The sequence below is a fragment of the Andrographis paniculata genome, unplaced genomic scaffold (genome assembly GCF_009805555.1).
Source record: "Andrographis paniculata isolate CXL003 unplaced genomic scaffold, ASM980555v1 Contig78END, whole genome shotgun sequence".
NCBI lineage: Eukaryota > Viridiplantae > Streptophyta > Magnoliopsida > Lamiales > Acanthaceae > Andrographis > Andrographis paniculata.
In genome coordinates, this window is record NW_026137615.1 from 1,491,752 (window position 1) to 1,504,855 (window position 13,104).

Here is a 13,104-nt window from a genome sequence, read left to right on the forward strand (position 1 = left end):
ATTGTGTATTTGCGGAAAATTGCAAATCAATTGTTTGATACTTTTAATTATGCTGCCAGAGTTACAAAATCATATATTCTAGCAGCAAATGCACTAGCTAAAATAAATATCCCAGATGGGAATGTGCCGAGTGCTAATGAGCATACTACCCACGTAAAACGTGGCAGGCTGTTGGGTTCCAAGGATAAGAATCCATGAAAGAAGAAAATTGTAAATACTGGTGAAGATATCAACAATGCTCAGATACCTGAAAAGGTTAGTACAACCCTTGGAGAGGTTGATACTAAAAATTCTGATGAAAGTGAAGATGAAGTTATTGAAACTTCTGTTAACTATACCACCAGTGAAAAATATTAGAACAGAAAAAAAATATCGATAATGCATTTTCATATTATGTAGCACTCGATATAATGAAAGATGACGAGGATTATGAACCAAAATCAGTTGATGAATATCGACAAAAAGATGATTGGGCAAAATGAAAAGATGCAATTCAGTCTGAATTGGACTTATTGAAAAAACGGAAAGTATTCGGCCCTATAGTCCAAACACCTGAAAATGTGAAACATGTTGGTTACAGATAAATGTTTTTGAGAAAAAGAAATGAAAATAACGATATCACAAGCTATAAAGCAAGGGTTGTAGCCCAGGGTTTTTCCCAGAGACCGGACATTGATTTTGAAGAAACATATTCACCCGTCATGGATGGAATAACATTAAGGTATTTGGTGAGCCTGGAAGTACGCAAAAATCTTGAAATGCGATTAATGGATGTGGTTACTGCCTATCTTTATGGCTTCTTAGACAATGACGTCTACATGAAAATCCTATAAGGGATTAACACACCTGAATCATTCAAATCAAAACCAAAAGAATCATATTCCATCAAATTGCAAAAATCTTTGTATGGGCTCAAGCAATCGAGCCAAATGTGGTACAATCGTCTTAGCAAAAACTTAACAAAAGAAGGTTACATGAATGACCTTATCTGTCCATGTGTTTTCATAAAGAAAAACGGGTCTGAATTTGTAATCATCGTTGTATATTTCGATAATCTCAATTTGATTGAAACTCCTGATGAAATCCAGAAAACTGTTGAATATCTAAAAAAAGGAGTTTGAGATCAAAGATTTTGGAAAAACTAAATTTTATCTTGGTCTGCAAATTGAGCATTTGGAAAGTGGAACCTTTATCCACCAATCAAATTATACCAAAAGAGTACTGAAACAGTTCTTGATGGATAAATCACATCCACTAAGTACCTCAATGATCGTCAGAGCACTCGATCCAGCAAATGATCCATTTAGACCAAAAGAGGAAAATGACGAAACACTTGGCCCAGAAGTGCCATATATGAGTGTTATAGGCGCATTGATGTATCTTGCTAACAGCACCCGACCCGACATATCATTTACTATAAATTTATTGGCAAGATTCAGTTCATCGCCTATTCGACGACATTGGAATGGGATTAAGCACATTTTTTGCTATCTCCAATGAATAATTGATCTAGGGTTATTTTACTTGAAAGATTCTCGATATGAATTGATTGGTTTTTCCGATGTAGGATATTTATCTGATCCTTACAAAGCCAAGTCTCAAACTTGCTATATATTCACTTGTGGCGAAACAGTGATATCCTGGAGATCGATGAAACAAACTTTAACCCCAACTTCTTCAAATCATGCTGAAATATTGACAATACATGAAGCTAGTCGAGAATGTGTTTTGTTGAGGTCAATGACTCAACATATTCTGAAAAATTGTGGGTTAAAACCCGACGATAAAATCCCCCCGACTACATTGTATGAACATAATATAGCTTGTATAGCTCAATTGAAAGGGGGTTCCATTAAAGGAGATAGAATGAAAGATATTTCACAAAAACTCTTTTTTACTCATGATCTACAACAAAATGATGAAATCAATGTGCAAAAAATTCAATCATATAATAATTTGGCGGATATATTAACCAAGGCGTTACCAACTGCACCATTTGAAAAATTGGTAAAGAAAATTGGGATGTGTCGGTTAAGGGATCTCAAATAATGCTCAGATCAGGGAGAGAGAATTGATACAAGAATGTTGTACTATTTTTCCTTCACTATGATTCTTTTGTCCCACAAGATTTTTTTCCTAATAAGGTTTTAACGAGACACATTTTTGGTATAAGAGCATTCAAGAGGAGTGTTGTACACGTACATGCCGCATTACATCAAACGTGGATGATATTGATCATTGCACATATCAACTACTTAGCCATTTGGTGCATTGTTTATACCCATAATCATATTTCATCTTATCTATATATATATATATATATATAAAAGTTACTAGTTGAAATGAAACACACTGAAATTATATCTCTCAATCTCTCTATCTCGGATGTCTTCTCATATCTATTAACAATATCACAACTTAGTACATATAATATAAAAAGTTATATAAAGGTATATATCATATCATATATACACTCACACACCGGATACATATATCTATTGATATATATATACTTTATATTATATATAATATATATAAAATAGTGGTTAGCGGTAGAAGTAATTAAATTTCTATTGGCTAATCCTATATTAATATTACAATAGTGTGTTTGTTTTGAGATTTATATTTTTTGTTGGGATTTAAATAGTAAAATCAATTGAATTGAAATAGTGGTATAATGATATAAAATGATATTGACCTGATGTTTTGAATGTAAAATTATTTTTTAATATATTAAAAAAGTATTTGATTTGATATTTTTAGAGAAAAAAATTTGAATGAATAGTAAAAATTTGAAAAATCGCATCAATATATTATTTTTTCAATAAAATAATAATTTCATCAAATATAATTATTACAAAATTCAAACCCCCAAACAAACATAACTTAAAAATACATACTTCAAAATTCTCCAAAATCCAAATTCAAAATCTAATCCTCCAAACAAACACCCTTAATGTATTTTAAAAACAAATTTATTTAGCTTTCTTTTAATTTTTATAAAAATATTATATATATATTTTTACCATTTTTGTATGCCCTATTTAAAAATATTCATTTTATATTATAGTAAAAGTAAGTAACATTAATTCATAAATATTTTTATATAAATTAATACTATTACGCATACAATCATGCTATGTTCTCAATATAATTTTTTAATTGTGATTCCTTAAAAATAAATAGTAAAAAATACAAAATATTTTTGCAAAATTCAAACGGTTTAAAAAATTTAAATATTTATTATAAAAGTCAAATAATCAATATAAAATAATATATATTTTATATTTTTAATACAATTTCTTATATCATACACCAAAAATCATATCATCTAAAAATGTTGTTTAAACAAAATTTTAATTTATACAAAAAGTGCAAAATGCAAAAAAGTCAAAATCTTCTTACATAATTCTATAAACTAATTAAATATTATTATTTTTTGATTTACTATAAAACTCAAATGACCAATTTGGATTGGTACGAAAAGTGTATTTATTATTTTGTTATTGTATTCATTACAAAGAAAAGAAAGCCAAACAAAAAATAAAATAAAATAAAATAATTGACCAAACATAAATTTTTATGTGACAACAATTTTTTGTATTAATATTTTTTTGTAGTGATTATTAATTTATTCATAGTCGGTTAAAAATGAAAATTTTCAGATAAAATGTTTTTTTTAAATAAAATTTATCATAATTTTTTTCTTTTGTAAGTATTAGATCCCAAAATATTTCTTCAATCAAAAAATTCAATTAGGCATAATTTACAAATTTTAAAAAATATCATAATAAAATAGTTAAAATCAAATAAATCAAAAAAAATACATACCCAAATCAATTATAAAATTACATGCATATGATATCTTTCTTCTACTACTGCTCAAATTCTTAGTTATTTGTATTATTAATTTAATTATTATTATTATTATTATTATTATTATTATATTATTATTAATTTGAGATAAGTCCCTAATTCTTTAATTCTAATATTTTTGAGATTTTTGTGATTTTTTATTTCTTTTTATTTTACAGTTTTTTTATCATGATTGTAGAGTATTTAAAATCTATATAATTTTTCAGGTTTTTTTTTTTATAGTGTTAACAGATATATATATATATATATACATTTTTTAAATTTTATAAAGTTTATTTTTATTATTATTTTTTTTGTTGAAATTTATATTCTCATTTCTTTTGTATTTTTCTCAACAAATTTTACTTTTATATTTATTTTAATTTAAGAAAAAGATGAAGATACATAAGGATTGAAGCTTCATAATTTTAATTTTTTTTTTCAAGTTAAAAAAATTATTAACTCTATAGATTATATTTTATGATTATTTCATTTGATCTATATTGATTTTAGTGTCAATTCCGAAAGCATTCAAATCTCATATTATATTTATATTGTATAAATAATTTAATATGATATTTATTTATATTTTGCAAGATCTTATTTATTTTACAGTTTTTTTTTCTTGGTAAACTTAATATTTGTAATTGATAATTTTTAGATTATTTAAATCTTATTTTCTATTCATATATTAGTTTTTTTTTTTTCATGAATTTTTTATCTTATCGCGTTTAAAAAGATATTGAATTCGATAATTATTAAAATATACTCCCTCCGTCCCGACAAAGATGCAATATATTTTGTTTGGATATGGGAATTAGTGTAGTCTAAATTAGTTATTTAAATAGTGAGTATTATTATTTAATGATTAAAACAAATTTAAAATGTGTTTGAATATTTTAAACATTATATATCTCAATAAAATATATATACAATATGAATACTATTTTTTGGAGAATAAAATCTTATAATACAAATAAAAAATTTATTTATTTATCATTACCATAAATTATTTTTGTAAAAAAATGGAGAGTTTTAAAGGTAAATAAATATTTGTTAATTGAGAAGACATATAAGAAAAAAAGGATTTTGAGGGGGTCATACCTGTAAAATATTAGAAATTTAATTAAGTTAATTTATATTTGTCAAGTGTATATAAAATTGATAAATTTACTTAAAAATAGAAAAATGTCACAAAAAAAGAAAATAGATCATATATGGGGGACGAATGATTGATTTGTATTTAATATGTAAATTTATTGTTAATTTTTATCTATCACGCATATCATATTCAATTAATATATATTTGAATATTTTTTAAAACTTTTTAGTCAATTTTCAAAATTTTAAATGATTTGGTATTTTTTTTAATATAATATTTTTATTTATAAGTTAAATGTCTAATTTTATTTTAAAAAATAAGTTTGAATAATGATAGTTGATATTTTAGTGACTATAAATACTAATGATTGAATTACATTATTTTTTGCTTATTTATTAAATTGGTAATAAAAAATTAAGATAAATGATTATATATTAATATTTTTTTAAACAAAAATTAAAAGTTAGTTTTTAAAACAAATTATATATTTTACTTTAGTAGTAGTTCTAATTTGTATAAATAATTTAATTAAGTCATATATTTTTTATATAATAATTATATTAAAAACTGTTACATAATTGTTGTAAAATATATACTAACTTTATAATTAATTTTTTTAACTTATAATTTTAATTTTTTTAATTTCTTATATGAATGTTAAGTTTTTCTGTATTATTGGACGAATTGACTTTATTGATGTTCAAAATATATGAAGTGAAACTAATTTTACAAAGATTATATGTTTATATAATTATAAATACATCGTAATTTTTTAATTATATTTTATATACAATTTTTAGTGTAAATATAAGGCTAATTAGACAATAAAAGACGATACCGTAAGTATGAATTTAAAATTGTCACACAAATAATTTCAATTTATCTTTTGATGTCAACTATTCTATTTAAAAAATTTACAAAATAAGACATATTTTACACGTATAAATATACATATATATTATTTCATTGTTAATTATTTTAGCATATAAATATATTTTTAAAATATATATCAGGAAACAATATATAATTAGTGCGAGAGTTTATTAACACTTTTATAGATTATGTTTATATATGTATACTATTAATTATATCTTCATTGATACAATAAAAAAAAAATCGTTATATAATAAATTTAATATAAACCGCTGAAATCTTAAAAATATTTATTTTATTCTATAAAATATTTGTCAGTATAATTAATTATTTATTTAATATTATTTTAATAATTTATACGAAGTGTGCGAGTTTATACGCTAGCTATTATTATTTTAAGACGATATGAAATTCTTAAAAACCCATAAAAAAAAAAAACAAAAAAAAAACAAAAAACAAAAAAAACAAACAGTAGACAGAGGTCAACGAGGGGATGTTTTCCTGTTTCCTCAAGGCAGCGACGTCCACGTGACCAGAACACGTTGGCTTATATGGGACCCACTCCCCAACGACAACGACTTCTCGCCACGTCGCCCTCGCATTTATGACGCTTGTCACCCTGCCCTGCCCTGCCCTGACCTGCCCATATCATCATCCCCATCCATTCCATAATTCCATTCTTCTCTTCTTTTTTTTTTTTTTTTTAACTCCAAATTCAATCCATCATTTAAACAACTCTTAAATTAATTCTTTACCTTGCTTCTTACATCTTATATTGTAATTAATTTATATAGGAAATATAGATATGTGAATAAAATTTAAATTTACTATCCAAGATATAATATATATATCTACTATCTATTAAATATATTTAGGTTGAAATTGGATCGACCATTCGTATTGATCTGTAAAGCATGTTTACAATCCCAATACGTCTGACTTTGCATGGCTTGTGAGTCAGGGGTGTCACAAACAAGATTAGCCTTCGTGAGATCAATTCTTGCACGGTATAATAGTGACAATGAATAAGTCGCGCTTTTACCTTCTCCAATTGTGAACACATCCAGTAAAAAAAATGAGTTATTACAATTTGATATCCACTCGCCATCGTAGTATCCATCGAGCACGTTTGAAAACCATAGGCGTAGGTTTTGAGTGTATTTTAATTATCTCAAATCCCTCGTAATAGCAGCCCAATAATATTTACTAGAATTGCTAATGTATTATCTCACTCTATTCACAGAGTACATAAGTTCGAGGTAAATAAAATTCCATAGGACCAAGAGACCCTATAATGATCGTAACGTATTTCTCTTGAGCTTTAGAATCACCATATTTTTTTGCTCAATTGACGCCTGGGTCAAGTGGTGTTATCACAAAAGGGCCATCATAGGCACTAAAATTCCTCAAAATTTTTATTACAATTTTGTTAGGACAATTTCTTTTAAGTGCCTAGTTATTTTCATGCAAGGATTACAACAATACTCCAAATCCTTTACGTTGAAATCTCATTTTAACATTTATTTCATCCATACAAAGAGTTATTGACTACTTTTCATGATCAAGACATTTACATATGCGGAAAACTATGACAAAATTTATAGAATTCTCCCTTGTAATAAACACGTTTATTGCACTCATCGTACTTTAAATCATTTGACAACATTGTCTTCTCAAATTTCAAATACCACTATTTTGGCTCTTATTTAAGATTATACAAGAATTTAACGAGTTTACACATTTTTTCAAGTACCACAAACCCTTCACATTGTTGTATGTATATCTCACCCTCTAGGTCATCATTCAAAATACAGTCTTGACATCAATTTGGTAAATCTTTAGATTATGCAAAACAGCAATCAAGAGAAACACCCCAACGAAGGTGATCTTAGACGCAAAAAGAATATGTATAGAAAATATGATCCCTTTCACTTTTTTTAAAGAACTTAGATAAGTAATTGGGCCTTAATCCTCTCGATTAAAACATCAGTCTTGTGTTCAGTCTTTTAGAATCCATTTATATCATACGGGTTTACAACTTTTTAGAAGATTGGTCAAGATCCAAGTACGATTTTACATGATCAAACCAATTTCTTCATTTATCATTTCCTACTAGAATTTAACATATGATCCCGACCATGATGGCCAAGACGCCAAACACCTTGGCTACTTATGGGAATCCATCCTCGTCAAAAAAAAAAAAAGATCAACAAAACGAAATATTAGTTTTCATTATCACATAATATTTTGTTTTGCAATTTTTGGAAATATAGGTGCGTAAAATACAAGAACATAGAATAAAAATATTATCGATTTATTGAAGACTTGGAAATGAAATTCTATAAATTATAGAATCAATAACATGGAATAAATAATCAAAATAAATACATTAAATTGGTGGATAACAAGCCGAGTAAAAAAAGACATCTTCCCGTAGAATAAAATACAACCACTAGTACTCCAGTTCATCCGCATCGATCTGAAAAGGTCAAACGACTTGTTTCGTCTCAAAGAAGCACCGGTAACGAAAGGACTTGTGAAAATGATAGGGTAAGATAATTGGTAGAAAGAAAATGAGAGGAGAGTGTTTTGGTTTATGGCGAAAAAATCCGGAGAAATAAAATCTCTTTAAAATTCTAAGGATTTGGTCTATATATAAACTTTTCCACTCAACCAATTCGAGAAATATTTTTTAGTTACAATTCCAAGACAAAAAAATAATTGTAATTAAAAAGTACACCATAATTAAAAATTCGTATATGAAAGTAATCATAATTACAATAATAAACATTATCGGGATTCTATATATATATATATATATCTGAATATTCTTAATTAAGGTAACACATAAATACGAAAATAACAAATATGGTAAATTATATCAATTTACTATAGATAGAGTTTTTTCTTTTTTCTTTTATTTCTTTTTCAATTCGATGTGTGATCTCACTATCCCGGTCAATGTCCGATCTGAAAGCCCTAAGTTCATTTCGGTACATTATTAAATAATAGGATATGTATACTAATATTTTATCAATTAACTCTGCTATTTTCATTCATCGAAATTCAAGTTTAAGAAAATATTAAACATTTAGTTTTTAGTAATTAATATTTATTCAACAATTGATTTCTCAAATTCTATCAAAACCAGAACTCCAATAATTTAAATATATAGTGTGCAATAATGAAGTAATTAATTCATGCATGCGATGCAGTTTTCTAAATTATTATTTTTTAGTATATATCTAGAGTGATTTGTAATTAATTTATAATTTTATATGTTTTTATTGTGATGTACGAACATTGTAAAAGTATTATAAAAATGACATTTTGCATATTTTTATTGATTTTCGTATATTTTTGTTGATTTTTATCGTTATTTGTATATGTAAATGGTTTAAGAAAAAATAATCTGGTCCAATATTGTTTGAACTAATGTGCATCCAGACCAAGTGAGTTGATTTGGCCAAGGGAATATAAGCTAATATTTGATTATAAAGATAATCCAAAAGGCCCTTCTGAATCCGAAAAGATAAGCTGATCTTAGTAATCGTAGGCAGGCTGAGCTCTGAAGACAAGATATGTGCTAGCTCGAAGCTGGATTAATGATTAATTTTAACTACGAATCTAACTAAAATATAACGAAACTAAAATATGCATAAAAAGATACTATTTTTGGGGTCGAGTATGGTGCTGAACTATGGGTTCAACATCATGCTGAACAAATCTTCGCCACTAGATTATAACATAGATCAAAGCTCAAATTAATTTAGTGGATAAAATTGTTAATTTGTCACTAATATTAATTGGCGGCTGGTATGGTGCTGAGCATGTCATAAGTCCAGCACTATGCTAAAAAAATCTAAATCGTTAGTTCGTTTAATTTTATAATCTTGTGGTTTATATTGATCGAGGACAATTTAGGTATTGATTTAAAATAGAGTTTATGATTTTTTAATTAAAAAAATCAATATCATTAATTACATATATTTTAAAATATGAAACTGTAATATATTAAGTTTTAACTGAAAGATTTATAACCAAAGCAATATGATATTGACATCACAAATATATGCTCCCGACAAAGCAACAATATGATGTATGATTAAAAAATACACATCAAGTGATACGGTGTTAAGGATATCCGAAAATTATGAAAATAATACAACAATATGCTGATATAGTTTTTGGAATGATTTGTAGTTTATGGTTTCTTAAAATATTAATATTTACTACAAAATCCCAATCTGAAATTAAGAATATATTTTTAGAAAAATAAATCACAATTATTTACATAAATATTTGTTATATAACACAAAAAAAAAAAAAAAAAATTCTTAACATATTTTGTTATAATATTCTATATTATATTAAAATTAATTTATATTATTTCCATATAACACAATCGATTTACAAAATTTAGGTATGTTCAAAAATTAAAAGAAAAAACTAAATCAAAAATAAAAAAAAATCAAATGATAATTAACGTATTTTAATTCCTCCGCCTTCCCACCGACACACAGACCCAAATCCTCTCTCTACTTTCTTGCGCCGCGATTAAAAACCTTTCCACTGCGCCATCGGGAAGAATTTGCCAGAGTTCAACCACACCCACACCTTTATCGTTGAGTCTAACTTCACCACTATGACTAATCTCATTTTCGACCCGATTCGTCTCGTATGTCGTCCGTTCCTGTCATTGTTCCTAATCTCCGTAAGAGAGTATCAACAGTGGAAAATATGATATATCCTAAGGTTTCAGATAAGCCCAAGACTATTAAGAGCAACCATATACAATTTCCATGTGTGTCGAGGAGGGTTGTTGACATCAACAACAATAAGCTTTTTCGGTGCAACGGCGATGCTTTGAGGGTACTTTATAAGTAAATCTTGTTTTAAAGGGCTTCTTTATGTAAAGCCCATGACAATGAATGTGGAACCGATCTTGAAGTTATTAAGTTTTTGAGATGTTACTCGTGATTGCTTTGTATTTTTTAATGGGGAGGAATGGGTTCTTGCGGACGAGGATTTCAATAGGGTTTACGGCCTCCCATTTGGGTATGATAAGGCTCCCATTTATTTGAAAGAATGAGTTGATTTACATGGTTTGCTGATGACTTTGCAAGTGAATACAACTTAATAGGAACAAAAACAGTGAAGTAAATAACTTCTGATAAGTTGAAAGATTTATTGGATAGTGAGAAATTGGTTAGGAATGTTGATTTTTGGAGGGTTTATGTGTTGTATTGTATTTCTGTGCTTCTCGCTCCAAATTTCAAATGATTGGATTAGCCATCGTTACTTTGAATTTTTAAAGTCTGTGAAGATTTCTAGTAAGTTTAATTGGGCGGGAGTCTTCAAGGATAAACTGATTAAAGGCATAAAAGACACATGCGAAAAAATGATAACAAATACTATGAAAAGTGCGAGACCCAATAGGGACATGCATTGTCATGTAGTAAGTTGTCTATTTCTTTTGAGTCAATCGCATCCTATGTTTTTTCTATTAAATATTTTGGTATATGGCACGTAGTGTGAAATATTTTTATTTTTATGACTGCAACATATGTTTTTTGATATGGTCAAGAAAAAAACATTTACTTTGATGCTTTTACACTTATTTGATATCGAGGAAATTGACCGCAGACGAGGTGTTGAAGGTATCTTTATCAGGGCAAACCCATTTGGAAAATATATTTTCATGTACTCCCTCCGTTCTAAAAACGTTGTCTTATTTTTTCATTTTCGTACGTTTCAAAATAATTGTCTTGTTTTCTTATTTAGTAACTGTGGTCCTACTTTATAACAAAATTATTTCTACTTTTCCAAACTACCCCTAATTATTATTCTAACCTACTTTTTAAAATTTTTTCAAAATTAAGGGCATTTTAGTCTTTTATATTCTACTTTACACCCACCTTTAATTAAATATTATTATTCCTTAATTTCCGTGCTGACTCCCAACAAGACATCTCTTATGGGACGGAGGAAATATTATAATTTCGTATGCTGTTTGTTGTAATGGAAATCATAGGAGCATTATATTATTTACTGTAATGAATATGATGAAAGAATTATGTGTCATATTTATGCATTTTAGAGGGAACCTTCAGTTGGAGTGGATAAGACCAATGAATGGTATGAATTAGATAATTCAAAGCGGTCGGATGAACTCCGTTCTTTAGAAGAAGAATGTGATGCCAATTTCAGGGAGACGAGAGAGGTCGAAGCCACTATTGGTAAAGAAGATGATGTGAGCGCATCCAAGGATGAACTTTGCGGTGCAACCAAAAATATTGAGAAAGATGCAAAATTTCCATCCGACCAAGTTGCTGAAATTTGCCCACCAAAAATACAGAAGGTTGCTTAGAAAAAGAGAATTTTGTCACTTACTACCACTTGGAGCTCGAGGGGTGAAACTATCTTTTCCAATGAGAAATTATTTTCTTTCGGGATGACTTAGGAGTTAAAGGACATTTTTACCGAACAAATTACAAATGCAAGGGTACATAGTTGAAGCTAACACAACACACTATATGATGTATATATTATTTTCATATGATGTTCAACTTCTTCATATGTGCTAATAAAATGACGAATAATAATACACCCCAGACGGGACACTCACCAACCCAATTATATCTACTGAAGATATTAGGATTCGTAGGGATCAACGACCATCAAAAGTGTTGACTTCGCCATACAAAAAGTCACATGATTTTACAGACTCGTTTAAAATTGGTCCAGAGGAGGACAATGTTGTCACATGGGCGTTCTTTGGTTATCGCCCGAAGATGGATATCCGAATGTGGCCCTATGGTGTATAATGACAATGATAGAGCAGTCTTCAAATTCGATGTCCAGACGTTAAGTTTTGGGAATGATGTGTCGAGCTCTATAGTTGATCTGTGGGCGGTGTATCAAAATCGGAAAGAGCTGAGTTCCTCTAAAAAGGAGAAACGGCCGATGCTGAAGTTTTGTTTCTCTCCAAATATATCTTTGAGTTTGTTGTTTTTTATTTTGTAATTCTATTTTACTTATTTGGATTTGATTGTTTATACTACTAATTTTTTTTTTTTTCATAGTTCATGGTGGTGTCCAATGAGATGCAACAAGAAATACCTGAAAAAAAAATGCTTCGAAAATTCTGTCTGATTTGGATTTTTTGTTCCGCCAACCATATCTTGCTGATGACTAGAAAGAATCTTTGAAGGTGGATTACGTGAGTGATTATTAGAATCTTTCGCATCATTCCTGTTACTAGTTAACATTGG